The 9,295-nt window shown below is 46.3% G+C and overlaps 1 pseudogene; it reads left to right on the top strand.

Moving 5' to 3' along the window:
* The window catches only part of LOC144147480 (uncharacterized), a 66,219-nt pseudogene extending 62,095 nt beyond the window's left edge, over positions 1–4,124 (top strand).
* The last annotated feature ends 5,171 nt before the right edge of the window (positions 4,125–9,295 follow it).

The raw sequence follows: 9,295 nt of genomic DNA, 5'->3' as shown, positions 1-9,295 counted from the left end.
CAGCGTATTGGACGATATTTTGTTAGCACACCTAATACAGCCGCGTTCCGCAGTCTTTAAAAGAATATTTGCGCAAAATATGCGCTACTTTGTAGCGTCTGGAACTCAGTTGGCGCAAATGGAGTTCAACAGTTGTAAACCTAGCGCGAGCCAAGTGGCCCTTAAACCCTCGCCTTGTCACAGAGTGCTGCCCGGCAAGGCTCCGAAAGAGTGTACACCTGCGACGCCTCTCCGCTCGGATCACATGGCATGACGTCACACCTTACAATAATCCGCTGTGGTGGCTCAAGGTGATTGGGACACGATGAATGAGCTTTCGCCACAAGTCGTAGTAGAGCGTTTACTCTAATAACTCTGGAAGGTGGTTACGAACGGTTAAGGCCTCAGACTCGCGCTATAGTTTCGGATCGCTGTTTATACCACGCCCTGTTCATCTCCGTGGAGACTGAGCGTGAGCGGTTGCCGAAGGAGCAAGGTTTCACCTTAGCTGCTACAGGTAACTGTGTGCTTCTCGTTTAGTCAGAGTAAACCACTCGGTCTGAGCAAGGAACCGTGAGTTTTGAGGGACTGATAGTTAATGTTGCACCTCTTTCCTACCATTTTTTTCTTATATTTTACGAAACCGTCGCTGGACCACCTACATTGCCAACAACAGTCGGCGACGGACGAGCGCATGGGCCGGGAAGAAAAAAGGCAACCTTCTTTCATCGCTTGGGCTCCAAAAGTCACTGATGAAGCCTGTACCATTATTCTTTTTATATAACGTTGGTAAATTGATTTCAAAGTGACGGTAAATTCATCACTGTTCTGGCTACCCAAAGTGTGCTTTCAAAATGCGTTTCACTGTCTATCAAATTCGATTACGCTTGCTAGAAACGCAGGAAAAATCCCGCGCCCAAATCATTTTAACAAATGTTGATGTAACTTTAAAAGGGGACGAAGCAGTTTCTTTAAAAGGGGACGAAGCAGTTTCGGAAGACCCGAAAGAAGTAAAACTAACGGGAGCCTCCTCTCGGCGATATAATGAAATCAATCAGGGCATGATAGATGGCAGAACCGTCGTAGAAGCAGCCAAAGAGAATCGAACAAAAATTGAAGGGCATGAGACAGCAGTAAAAAAAGTATACATCAGTCGAGCACACCAAGTTGTTAGCGGGAGATTGGGGCTGTCAAAACAACTTATAATATTTGAAATCTCAGCAGAACACGCGGAAAAGGCCAACATGGTATGAACAGAAAAGTGTTAGTCGCTGTTTTCAGCGGCAGCGTCCATAAAATAATGGCCGAAAGTAGGGCGCGAAAACAAAAGCGTCAAAATAAGACGAGACCGATTATTATGTGACACTTCGATAATACAGGCAAGATGCAAATCATGAAAGAAAAATCTAAACGATGCTAGAATGTTACTAAAAAATATGCTCTGTCAGCGGAACTCGGGAGCAAAGATGGAAGGACTTCGCCTCCACTCGCCTCGAAGGCGGCTTGGAAGAGTTATATGGTTTTTGTATTTTGCTTTAGTTTTCGAAGAACAGCTTTGTCTTAAACTGAAGTGAGACCATTTCCGATTCTAGTTTAGCAAAATTTTAATATTTCTATAAATTGCGTGCACGGTGTTATTGAAAAAAAGAAATGAAGAAAATGAAATGCTCTGGGAAGGCACCAGCGGAAAAAAAAGCTACGCGATTTACAACCATCTATACCAGAACTAGAGCTGTGTAAATATTCTGCCAAACTTCTTGGTTTAGAAATTGGTGCACGTGTGCGTTGAGTGTTAGAAATGCTACAGCGGCGTTGGACCTTTCGGAAGGTCAGTATTTAGGAACAGCATTTGGGAGCGATTCTCCAGCTACAGCGAGGTTTCCTAAATCTAGGGCGATCTGAACAGTATGAAGGCGGATTTCTTGGAATAGTGCTGCCTTCACTTTCATCAGAACTATTTCCAGGATGGTGATTCTCGCCTTTCAAAAATTTGTCCTTATTGGCACTAGCACTAAAGCTGATACGTTCAAATGGTATAATCTCAACGCTTTTAATTTGCCAGTGCTGAATTTTGAGAGAAAAAAATCAGCGGATGTTTTTTGGGTGTTCACGATGAAAATGTCGAGGACGGATGGTTACCGGCGAAAAAAAATAGAAAAAAGAAATAAAACCTCCCTCAACAAGGAGATATCAAGGCGAAAAGATCGAAATTACTGAGAGAAGGTACACTTTTCGGCACTGATTTTCTGCTCATACAGGTTCGGCACTGTTGATTTTTAATGCAGCGTGCGCCTGTGACGGTATTTCAACAACTGTGCGTGGGCTTTTCAAATTCTCTAAAAGGGCTGCGATATCGGTCGGATGTCCTTAAAGGGGCACTGACACAAAATTTTGAAGGCGAGATAACGTCGGAGATAGATTGGTGGGAACACATATACATCATCTGCAAAATATCAGCGGCGAATACAGCCTAGAACATATTTAAAATCAATTTTGAAGTGTGCGAAACGCAACCGAGCAGCCAGCAGAGGACCACGCGCAATTGTAAATAAACAACATCCAAACACGTCACGAGTTTGTGTTTGCCGCTTCCGCACTACCGGCGTTTTACGCGGGCTCGCCCGGCTCGCCGCTCCAATCGGAGGGCCGGAGGGCGGAGCTTCTGCTCTCGAGAACGAACGACCCGATCGTTGGCGGCGGAGGCGCCGTGATTTCGTCAGCTAATCGGGCAGCTGGCCGCGACCAAAGTTCTACAGCGATTCCAGGCACTCTGTTTCTATTACTGTTTATTACCATTGGATGCGAAAACGCGCCGGAGGCACGAAAAGCCCACTGAGCTAGCCGCACGGTCGCTGTGCAGGCGGCGGCCACGGCCGCGAAGTGGCCCAGGCCGGCGCAGGTAGCTCGAGTGATAGCTTCTTACCGCTGCACGAAATTGTCCCCAAGTCCCGACCATAGTGGCTTACATGAGAAACGAGTTAATGATGCGATGGCGGGTTGCATTAAAAATTGTCATCTGCACCGCTTACGAGAGCGGCACTACCGCCGCAGTGCTGAGCCGAACACATCTGTAGGCGGACCTGTAGGCAGACCGGCCGGCTGCTCCCAGCGCGCGTCTTGCCACCCACCGTCTCGAGCGTCGCGCGTCGTTCTTTAGCCGCGGTAGCATTTGCACTCGCAGCGCCTGCGTCACATCCACGGTCGCTTTTTAATTAAGCGCCTCACGAGATCAGTACGTGGGGGCATTCGCAGAAACTGACGTCGATGCGGATTCGACAGTGCTACGGCGGCTCTGCTCTGTGATATCCCTCCGACGGTCACGTGGTCAGCTTTGTTCACACAAAATCCACAAAATCCATCCTTTCGCGGCACTCGCTGAAACCGAAACTGCGACTGGCCGCATTGAAAATGCCTCTAATTAAACAACCGTCGCACGCTGAAGCAAATGAGGTTTCTACAGGTTATAAGTAGGTCACTAGCTACTTATGGCAACGAAAAAAACAAGATGCTAAATTTTCGTGTCAGTGCCCCTTTAAATGGTCATTGAGACCTGGAAGAGTAGCACCCTCTTCGTAGAGGGCAATTTTCCAAAGATAGGAGGTCCTGCCGCGTATCCCTCGGAGCACTGGCAGTTCAGCGCACGAAGTGACCCAGGATTTCTGCACTCCCGCCCGTACCGCTCGAAAATGTTCTACAGTACTTTTCATAACACGTGCACTTATTAAATTCAAACTGGCGGTTATACTCGAAATCACACCTTCCATCGGTAGACAGAAAACCTTCTATACTATTTCACAAAATACTGACGCCGAAGGGTGTGCAACAACCGGACCTTTGTGATTTTTGGCTATTTAACCATCTCATTGTGTGACCGGGTGCTTTGCGATATTTTATCTGTAACAATGCGGCAGCTGAAAGCATGGTTTGGTATCCTTACTTTGCACAGCGACTTGGTCAAACCGCACTCGTTTCGTACTTTAGCATCGTGCACCGAGATTTGCAAGGGCGAGGGCGGCGGCTGGAGCCTAGTTGCACAAGCGCTGCCTATCGCTTGCATGTTGTCTGTTACGGCCGCCGTCTTCGTCGTTGCACATTTCGCTGCGCCACATGAAAGTATGGACCCCAAGCTGCAGCAAAACCGCTAGGCCGTACACACCCCTCCATGATTTATTTAGCTCTTGTATAAGCCTGCAATATCAAACAAAAGAAGAAAAACTAAAAGACCCGGTTTATGTCGAACCAATGCCCAAAGCAATTATATGTTTCTCCTTTCTTTATTTTTTATACCTAGCCACAATGACACGCCCTATTTTTAGGACATATCCTCACACGCACGCGCACGAAAAATCTATTCAGTTTGCTTTTGTTCTGACGGTTGTCTTGTCTCCACAATAAGTTCTTAGCTAGACAGAACTCAGCTGCTTATATCCGGCCCGATGCACCGAAACCAGCAAGCTATCACCACCACGAAGCGAAAATGTCGCATCAAGTACTCGAAGGAGGCTTCGTGAGTGCTTCCGAGGGGTTTAGACAGGAGAAAGAAGCGCACTATGCGGAAATGCCGTTGAGGTTGATGGACCCGGCTGCATGTGTCCGCCCCCGGCAAGCAAACAAAAACGCCAGCGCGGATGGAGGTGACAGCGCGTAGGGGAGCGAGCGCCTAGGTTAAGCGCCGTGGACGCGCATCGAGGTCGCTCCGCATGCCCCTTGACGAGCTGCGACAACAGTGTTCGCCTCCTGCCGAGGGCTCGTGGTAAAACCCAGCCGAGCAGGCTGGGAGGGACTTGAAAAGCTGACGGACTATCGATGACAGCTTTCCGTCACTAATCCCCGGAAGTGCGTGCATTATGGCTCTGATGGCGGTGGGGAGTGCAGAGGGTGTAGTGTGTGCCATACTTTATTCTTTCTTTCCCTGAGCGCTAATTAGAGCTGCGATCAGATTTGTGAGTTTTCTGCCTGTTAAAACCTGCAGCGAGCAGATTCGTTCAAGCGCTCGATATCATTTTTTTTTTAATTTTTTACTTTTTCTACAGTACAGCCCTATGCAGGGGCTTATGAGCGACAGGCGACAGACACATTTGGTCACCTGACTAGGCCCGTAGTACCGCTGCACGAGACACAGAGCAATTGCATCACTGTGAGTTCGAAATTCTACAAATATAAATAAAACAGCTCCGGTACAAGGGCTCTCACCCAATACAAAGGAGCGTAGCCATGGCATTAAAACAACGAAGAAGTACAGAAACACTTCTAATACATGATTTGAAAAAAAAATACACTAGTAGTGCAAGGCTGGACAAACAGCAGAGCTGGCGGCCCCTCTCCGTTCGTCGTAGACCCGGCTGTTGCACCTCACATTTAATTCCGAACTTGCCGCTGAATGCTCTCCTTGAACGGCAGGCACGGATCGTTTTGTCCGCAGGCTTTCACATCTCTCCCACAGTGGACCGCGTTTGCCCACGCTAGAACCCGCGGCAACCGGATTCGCGAACCAGGCGTCTGTAGCACGAACTTAGCGCCTTTGCTCCCCAGTTACGGCGTGAATGCACGAGAACTCACGAGAACAGCACGCGAGAGATCATGCCAGAAACGCAACCGCATAAACGCCGGTTTCACACCGCGAGGGTGCCTTGTTAGATTACGACCATAGGAAGTGTTTTTCCCCTTGTTAGACTCTTTCTGTTTCATGCGGCGGTGGTCTTCTCATTAATTTTTGTTCTGCTTAATTTGGGCGGTTAGGTTACCGCTTTTCTTCGTTCTTTTATTATTCATTTCCAACCTCCCAAACACGTGTATGCATTTGCCTTCCCGCCTCGTAATGAGGCGGCCTAGGAAGAGAAGATATAACGGTTCTTGCATGCGATGGGCGCCTAAATTTGTAGTTAGGTTTTTTTGCTTCAAAATTAACCCCTTGTCTCTATTACGTGGGAAAATTGCTATTTCAGCTTTTTTTCTTGAAGGGGTTGTGGACTCCATGCCAACACAACCTTTTTTGCTTTCCAGTTGGCCGCACATGTCATTGTTCCCTGCGCTGCTAACCCTGTGCCCCTAGGGCTTTTGGTGTGGCCCAGCGCTTACGTTGCCGGTTGCACGGCGTAAAGGACCCCGGTTCGATTCCCGGGACCTTTCTAAGCACATTTTTTCTTGAGGAGCGCACTCCGAACACCTCAACTCGTGGGCGCCTTGCCTCCTCGCCACTTTCCCTCACACTGCGAAGTGTTTTGGTGCGTTGGACGGATAACGCTCGGCCTAAACAGGTCCGCTGTTAAAGGCACAAAAGGCCCCAAAAGATACAACGGAAACCGCACAAATAAAGGGTTTATATTATCGTACATACCTTACTCATGTACAACCTGACAGACAGAAGACTGTCAGTGACCAAAGGGGAAATACATGCACTGGAGACACATGACCTTTGATTATTATTTAAGTACACCCGTGGATGGGGATTACATTCAAATGTTGGTTAAGAAGATTAGAAATATCACAAGCTAAAATACGTTCACCATATTTAGTAATCGTTCTCGTTTTTTTTTTAACTATTGTGCCTTAAGTTGTACTGGCGATTAGGATCGGCGTAAATTGAGAAATACGAGTCAGAGACGCTTTTTATTTGTGAAAATGCAATTTCCGAGAGTGCAATTTGCGGAGGAAAATTTCGCATACACCTGTAATGTAGCCGTATGGCTACAGAAGAAAGCTATACGGCTGTCTCAGGAACCTCGGAGTTTAAGAAAATTTCGTCCTGGTCAAGGATTCGAACCCGGCACCACCGCCTATCTGGGTTAGTCGCTTTGCGGGCTAAGCTAACCAGGAGGCTAGCCGTTGGTACCGCGAGAGTGAATTGGTCAACTAGAAGTTAGGCAGCAGTGTTAATCGACCACATTTATGGAAATCCATTTCAGGTGGATGCCAAATTTTCATTTAATTGCACACCCAGAAATATGTGTTCACGAACGCGTTTAAACTTGTGTCCGAAAGGCCATATATTCGTTAATGACAACTGGTTTGTTAATGAAGAAAAACAGTACATAATTTGTTTTATTGGTATTCAGTTTCAGCTGGTTCGCATAAAGCCAAATCGACCAGTTTTGGAGCCACATGTTAGCTGTCCTTATACATATGAGACGGTACGTCATCCGCTGAGAAGAACACAATTGTATCTTCGGCACACAGAACAATGTCTTAGGTACCAAAAATAGCTGTAATATAATTAAAACATTATTAACATAAGGTGATTCTACCAGCCAGCCTATTTTCTGAATCATTTTCCACGGATGTGAAGTTTCTTCCGCTTCAGCCGTAGTCGGTCCGACTGGCAGAGGGATTTTTAAGTTACAGTTTCAGAATCTGATTTCAAGTGGCAAGGGTGAATATTTATTTTTAATCAAGAGCAGAGAAGTGCGTGAAAAAGTGGCCATCAACTATACTTGTCAAAGGTGTATTGGTGGCCTCACTCTCTCACTCCCTACATACATACATGCACACATACATACATTCATAAATACATGCATACATAAATACATGCATGCATGCATGCATGCATACATACATACATACATAAATACATGCATGCATACATACATACATACATACATACATACATACATACATACATACATACATACATACATACATACATACATACATCATACGTACATTCATACGTACATACATACATACATACATACAGGGAGAAATAAAATTTGGAAGATGGTAGAGAACAAAAGAGGAGAAAACTTCGAACAAGGTAGAAACCACGATTGTTGCCAACGTTTCAACATAGAGACCTGCCTTCGACAGGGCAAACCATCGCCTTGCTGGCACGCTTTATAGAGGGATAGGCACCCAGGTGTGAGGAGAGAAGAAAGGGGAATGCAGAAAGCAGATTGGTTTGGGAGTATGCAGGGGGAGGTATTGAGGGGGAAAGAAGGTTGTATTTTTTGATCCGCGAAGTCGGTAAGAGGGAAGTCAGGTGTGGTGGATATTCCGGGAAATTGTAGGAGAGAAAGGATGAGAGGGTGTTTGTTTCCCCGCCGCGTGGCCTAATGAAAGGTTCTCAGAAACGCCGAAAGCAGAACAGGGGGGGAGAGAAGTTGTTATCGAAGGGTATCTGCAAGCCCCAGGTCAAAAGAAAAGGTAAGGAAGGGAGAAAATAAGGAGGTCAAGGAAAAAAGAAAAAATAGACAAAACCATGCGCACACACACATACACACACACGCACACACGCACACACACACACACACACACACACACACGCACGCACGCACACACACACACACACACACACACGCACGCACGCACGCACGCACGCACGCAGGCGCGCGCGCAAAAAAAGCAATAACCGCACAACTGAAATTGCAGGCGTAGGCGACAGCGACATTCCTAAAACAGGCGCTTCCTGAAACTCAAAAACTAACAGATGAAGTTAGAAAGACATACGGTGCACAAGACAAAGCGGAGCAAAAAACAGAACAAAATTAAAATAATATGGAATTGCAAAGAAAAGCTTTGAGGGATGCCTGCGCATACCAAACTGGAAGTTCAAGAATGAAAACAAAAGGAATTATGTGACGACATAAGGAGCAGAGGGAGGGGGTAATATTCGTTTTATAAGGTACAAGTACGACAAGGCCTAATGCTGTATTCCCTGTGAATATCGCAAGGATTCCAAGTTGCCCCTAGATGCATTAATTCCAGCAGGTTCCATGGAGTTGAATTTGTGAATTATATAGGATTCTCGGTATTTTCTCTCACTAGGAGACTTAAAGTTTGACAGAAGTATTTACAACGTAAGGTCATCAAAATTGTGGCCTGGTTGGTGGAAATGCTGCGCTACAGCTACGGAGGATCATAGGTTGACTCCTTCCGCCTATATACTGTTTGTGACACATTGAGCATTCTAACATATACACAATGTTGGATGAAAAGCATGTAAAACTGGAATTAATCTTGTGAACATAATTACTGGCTGTACTTTTTATAATGCAGTCTGTCTGCAGGTGACTGCAAGTCTTGCATCTGGGACGGGAACAGCTGGCTATGACTGGTTGCTTTGAAGGCCTTGTTTTAGCATGCACTAAAATATTTTTTAGATTCCTATTTCTTCGGTAGGTAACCCTTGGTGCTTCTGGGATCGTCTTTTTGAGTCGGTCATCACTGGCTAAAATGGGGTAGTATTTCCGCAGGATGTTGTTTACGTTAGGGAGGGCGTTTGAAAATTAAGTTATTAGGGAAGGTGGCCTGGCGCTTTCGTTTTGTCGCTGTTTGGTGAGCACGTCATCCCTTTTGAGATTAGATGCACGTTCGTACGCCT

The sequence above is a fragment of the Haemaphysalis longicornis genome, unplaced genomic scaffold, assembly GCF_048455015.1.
Source record: "Haemaphysalis longicornis isolate Haplotype H1 unplaced genomic scaffold, Haemaphysalis longicornis Haplotype H1 scaffold_1, whole genome shotgun sequence".
Taxonomy (NCBI): Eukaryota; Metazoa; Arthropoda; class Arachnida; order Ixodida; family Ixodidae; genus Haemaphysalis; species Haemaphysalis longicornis.
Note: the sequence above shows the minus strand (reverse complement) of the source record. Positions and strands in the feature narration are given on the sequence as shown.